The sequence below is a fragment of the Parasteatoda tepidariorum genome, chromosome 7, assembly GCF_043381705.1.
Source record: "Parasteatoda tepidariorum isolate YZ-2023 chromosome 7, CAS_Ptep_4.0, whole genome shotgun sequence".
NCBI classification, from domain to species: Eukaryota; Metazoa; Arthropoda; class Arachnida; order Araneae; family Theridiidae; genus Parasteatoda; species Parasteatoda tepidariorum.
In genome coordinates this window covers 40259111-40265162 of record NC_092210.1, presented here as the reverse complement: position 1 = coordinate 40265162, position 6052 = coordinate 40259111, and positions in this window count along the sequence as shown.

Genomic DNA, 6052 nt, shown 5'->3' with positions numbered 1-6052 from the left:
CGCAAGAAAAATCAATTTGTTTATTTATAAACTGAGTTCAAAAATTCGTAAAAAAAGTTTTCTCCATTATACGGTTTACTTTTATTTGGGAGCAGTTTTTTTCTCTATTTACTTGAATAAATTTTTAAATAGAAAATACTTTTTCTGAGTAAAATATCTCATTTAATGTTATAACGATAAACTTTCAAATTAACATATCTGATTTAGTACTTAACAAGCTGAATATATAAACTGAATTTGTACAAACTGAATATTTCATTTAAAATGTTTCTTTCAAATTTTTTAAAGGCATTATATAATGATTCGCTTCGTTAAATATCTATGCAACCTTTAGTTATAAGAAAAAAAAATTCGAAATATTTTTTCGTAACTTTTATTCGAAAAGGAAATCTCATTAAATTATATGTATTTCTTAAAAAAGATTGTTTCTTGGAATGTTATTCTTATTCTGAATTCCGTTGAAATCAAATAGAGAAATTTAATCTTCTTTATAACCTAGTAATAACTAAATCTGCTTACGAAGAAGAAAATTTTGATGATATATTTATTTAAAACTTAGTGTTTTTAAATTTTAGGATATATTCATGAATTATTAAAAAAATAAACTTTAAAATAGAAATATAGTTAATCGTAAATAAAATTATATAATTTGATTTTAAAATTCGAAATTACTGATATTTCTGTTTTATTTATTAGTATTTTTTAGTAAATCCTTTTCTCACAATGTCAATAATCACAGTCTCGCTTTTGCACTCCCTGATCTACGGAGGTAGTCCTGAAATCATCCATCCTTATGCATTTTAAAACAAAATCATAATAATATTAAAAATAATAAATAAATGTGCAAAAACTTCTTAGCCAACAAACATTCAAAATTAACCCTATAACTATAAATAAAACATTTTACAAGATTTTACATCTAAATGCAATATAAAAAAGATGCTAACCTATAAGTATCCTTATTCAAAAACTCAATGAGTGAGGAAAAAAAAGTAAATAAATGAATGGATGCTTAAGTGAATGAATACTACAAAGAAAGAAAGGAATTAAAGATACTTATAGGTTAGCATCTTTTTTAATTGCAATATAAAAAAGATGCTAACCTATAAGTATCCTTATTCAAAAACTCAATGAGTGAGGAAAAAAAAGTAAATAAATGAATGGAGGCTTAAGTGAATGAATATTACGAAGAAAGTAAGGAATTAAAGATACTTATAGGTTAGCATCTTTTTTAATTTCAATATAAAAAAGATGCTAACCTATAAGTATCGTTATTCAAAAACTCAATGAGTGAGGAAAAGAAAGTAAACAAATGAATGGGTGCTTAAGTGAATGAATACTACGAAGAAAGAAAGGAATTATGAAAAAGAAGCAGTTATAAAGAGAAGTAAGGATAAAATGATTGAAAAAAAGCAGAAATAGAGAAGAGTAAAAAAATTAGAGAAGGACGAAACTGTTTGGTTGTAAGAGTTATTCCCAACCTGGACCTAAACTGTATAAACCCCGATATAGGGATAAGTTATATGAACTCCATCACATTGGAAATCAAAAAATTCTCCATGGATGGCAAATAAATAAATCAATGTATGCTTAAATGAATTAATACTGTGAATGTAAGTTAATGAATACTAGTATGAAACGAAAATATTGTGGGAAAAATTTATAATATGGACAAATAAAGAAAGGAATGAGGAAAAAAGCAACGATAGTGTGGAGTAAAAAAAGGAACAAAGGAAAAAAACTATGGTTTTAAGATTCAATTATAAACAATACACACCATGAACCAAAAATGTGAAAACCTCAATATTGTGAAAAGTTTAATGGCCTCCGTTACAGTGGAAATCAAAAACCTCTCCATGGAGGCCATGGAATGAATCAAAGGATGCTTGAATAAATGAACAAATGAATGAATACTACTATGAAATGAAAGAATTATGGAAAAGAGATTATGAGTAGTAAAGAAAAGAATGATGGGAGAAGGCAACGATAGTGTGGAGTAAAAAAGAAATTGTGGTTATTCGATTCACTCATATACAAAACTCACCCATGGACCAAAAATGTAACAGTCCCGATATAGTGAACAGTTGTATGGCCTCAATTGCGAAGGAAATGGAAAAACTCTCCGTGATTACAAAAACTAGTGATGCTGAAGAGTGATAAAAAAAAAAACTTTTTTTAAAAAGCAGTCCTTATAACAGTAAGGCAATTCAGCTCTGAATCGCACCTGTCAGATATTTAAGCTTTTGTATAGTCTAATTAAAAATACAATTGTTAATAGTAATTGTAATGTATTTACCACTACAAAAATAAAATTCCAATTCACTAGTATATAAGACATGTTAACTCGAATTCTATGTTGGGGTACCTTTTCATAGATGAAGGTTGACATTGACGTTATCTACTGACTATCTCCACATTGGTGACCTTTGGACGACATGTGAACACGGCTACCTTGACAGTAGCGCCCATTTCGATTTGAACACGCCTACCTCGATGGATTGTCCACATTGAACAGTTGACTTGCTACTTGTGACTGCTACAGTATCCACCTCCTCGAGCTGTTGCTACTCAGTCTCGATCTTACACAACTTTGGCCTGCATACACTCGACTGCTAATGGCAAAACAGACGCAATCACGACCCTGAACTTAATACAACTGTCAAGATCAGCAAAAGTAAGGTGGCCTTAATACAGCTCTCCCGGCTTCTCACAAAACAAAAATGAATCAACTAGTGGTATAAGTTCATCGAATTCTATCCCAGATATAATTCTGTTGGGGTAGTACTGTAATGCATTTACCACTACAAAAATACAATTCCAATTCACTAGTCTATAAGACATGTTAACTCGATTCTATGTTGGGGTACCTTTTCATAGATGAAGGTTGACATTGACGATATCTACTCTCCCCACAGTAATCATTTTTTGAGCAGACTTGAAAAATAAGTTTGGCAATTATTAATAACGACTGGTTAATCTAATAAATTCTCATACATTATTCATTTTAACTGATTTACTTAGTATATTTTTAAATAATGTCCTGAAATCGTTAATAGTTACTGAATAATCACACTTTCGTCGAGCCATTGAACCAAGCCGTGTCTCAAGAAATTTCTGAATTCTTTGTGCATGCAAGGAAATTCTTCCATCTAAAAAAAAACATCAGTATATGGAATATACTAATGTTTATTTCAAAAAAGGGAAAAAGACATTATATGGTATACACTTACCCGGTATAGGGAATACCATGTAGGTGTATACCAGATAATAGTCCTAAACTTAAAAGAAGAAGAAAACATTACTTTAGTGAACGGTGTTGCATACTGGACTACGCTCTTAACCTTAAAAAAGCTTCAATGTAGGCATTGACGGTGGAATAACCGGGCATTTACCTACACCAAAATATATATCTTTTTGTTAGCAGGATTATTTTCACCTTTGATTGTTTCTCAGAAACTCTAATTTTTGATATTGTCCATTACCGTTTGTGATCACGGTTTCGCCCAAACATCATACCGTATTATTATTAGGGGGACCGTATTATTATTAAGGGGTACGGAAAGTAATGTCGTTTTGGCTCATTAAAATTCAAGTCTCATTAAAGTCTTGAAAATCAATTCTGTTTTTCCGATCCCTTTCGATTCATTTTCGATCCGGCATTGAAAGGTTGTTGCTAACGAGGGTGAATACAGTGTGAATACATACAATATTGATTAAAAAGGAAATCTTAATAACAAATATCAAATGCACCGAAACGACATTGCTTTCCGGTCCCTTTAGTACTATCAAAGCAGAGTCATCGAGACAAGCTATGATCATAAAAAACACTAGAGAATTTCATTTAAAAATTTCCAATGACCAAATCTTTTTTGTCAGAAAAACGACAATGTTGCAAACGAAAAACTGCAAGTGAAAAATGCAAATCGCAATGATGCAAGTATATTTTTATTGGTTTTGTTAGAATTACAATTTTGTTAGAATTACAATTTTGTTAGAATTACAAGTATATTTTTATTGGTTTTGTTAGAATTACAAAAGGAAAACTTGAGCCATAATTAAAAAAATTAATTTGAAGAGAAGTAAATAATTCTTTCGCTAAACTAACCTTAAATAATGATAACTATTTTTATATGTATGCAATTTCGTTTTTATTTTAATATTATATTAAATCAGTTTTAATAAAACCATGAGAGCTCATTATTCCATACTATGTTTAAAAGGTTGGAGAGATTTTAATTAATAATAACTTTTACTGAAACAATAATAATTGCTACAAAATAAAATTGTTACAAGATTTTTGTACATAAATGTCATAATATTGGAAGTAAGTACTTCAATTTAATTACTAAGGATTTAGAAGAAAGAATTTTAACTAAAGCAAAAAATTACAGAATCAAGAAAAAGTCATTTTTGCTTAAATGGATTGTTGACCTTGGAAAAGCTTCCATACGTTATCATTATTTTTTTTTTCTGTTGCATAACGTTGTCACTGCATAACGTCTGCATGCATAGGGGCAATGCTCAATTTCTCTTCAGTAGAAATCATGCTAACTCCTTCATGTTTAGTAGAAGAGATTACTTAATTTTTAAACAGGGCAGTTTCTAAAGCATTGGAGTACGCACTGTTAGCCTAGGTCCTATAGAAAGTTGAGCAAAAGATTTCTGAAAGTTCAGACATTTGCTTTTGGAAAACAAAATAGCTATGCTTAAATTATGAACACTTCATTTGCTTCATAAATTAAAAGGATTAAAAAAATTGACATTCTCCGAGCTCCTTAAAGTAAGCGCATTTGTCGAGTCTCATTATATGTTAAAGAAGAAAACATAACAGATTCGCCAAAGAAAACGCAACTTTGTCCCCGAAAAACAATTGAAAATGAAATTAATGTGAAAAACAAAACAAAGCAAACCACGGTATCCGAGAGGTAAATCAGTGCAGGTTGCATTTCCAAGTGGTTTTGAGGATTAGAGAGAAACTTATATCGTTAACCAGGGATTCGATATTTATATGAATGAAACAAGATTTCAGAACATAAAGAAGCGGTAATGTGATAGGTGTGGGAAGAATATTGGCGTTATCAAAATTAAGTTAATCAATATTAATTTATGAAGCAAATGAAGTCTTTATATTTTAAATATATCTTTACTCTAGTTTCTTGGGATTACTTATTTCGCAATAGTTATGTTTTAGCATTAATGTTGTTCAAATACTCGCTCATGCAAGTACATACTGAAATAATACTATTATACGAACATCTGCACTCGCAGAGAGCGTACTGTACTCTTTAGCCCAGATCCTTTATCAGCACAATCTCTCACAGCTTTGCTTTAAGTTATTAGTGAATAAATGTTCTTTTTGTCACTGATTTTCCGTAATACAAATAAGAACGTTTTAATTTTTTTATTTAAAAAAAATTATAAATAAATGTATAGTTATTAATTGATACAAAAAACATTGCAACGAGATATTTATATTCTAAGCCATTTATACTTTAAAGCAATAAATTCAAAAGCTTAATTAAAAACATACTTGTGAACTCAATTTGAAAAGGAATAAGTACGATCTTCTGGATACTAATTGCTTGCATCAATATAAATCATGGTACATAATCTACAAATGTTCTTATATCTGGAAAGCGTAAGTTAATAATTAGTTTTTTTCGTGGTGAATCTCAATGTTTTAACAAGCACACTGGCTCCCTAGTTTTTTTTCCGTGAAAAACTTTTTGAATAGTATGTTTCGATCACACATTTTATCTACCAGTTTCTAATTCGAAAATTTATGCGGTTTTTAATTAACAGGTATTGTTACTTTCAAAATAAATAATCTAGTCTTTCACATAAAACTTTTCATATAATACTTTCTTGCGTTCTTTTTATGAAAATGTTTCTTATACATATTTTTCTATTTTTTTAATCTTGCTTAAGGTTTATTTAGATTTAATTACGTATTTTTTTTTAAACTTTTGTTACACTGATGCGAAAAAAATTAATTAGCTTATAAAAAATAGCTTTATCGTTGAGTGGATAGGCTAATTAAAATTTTTAGCTA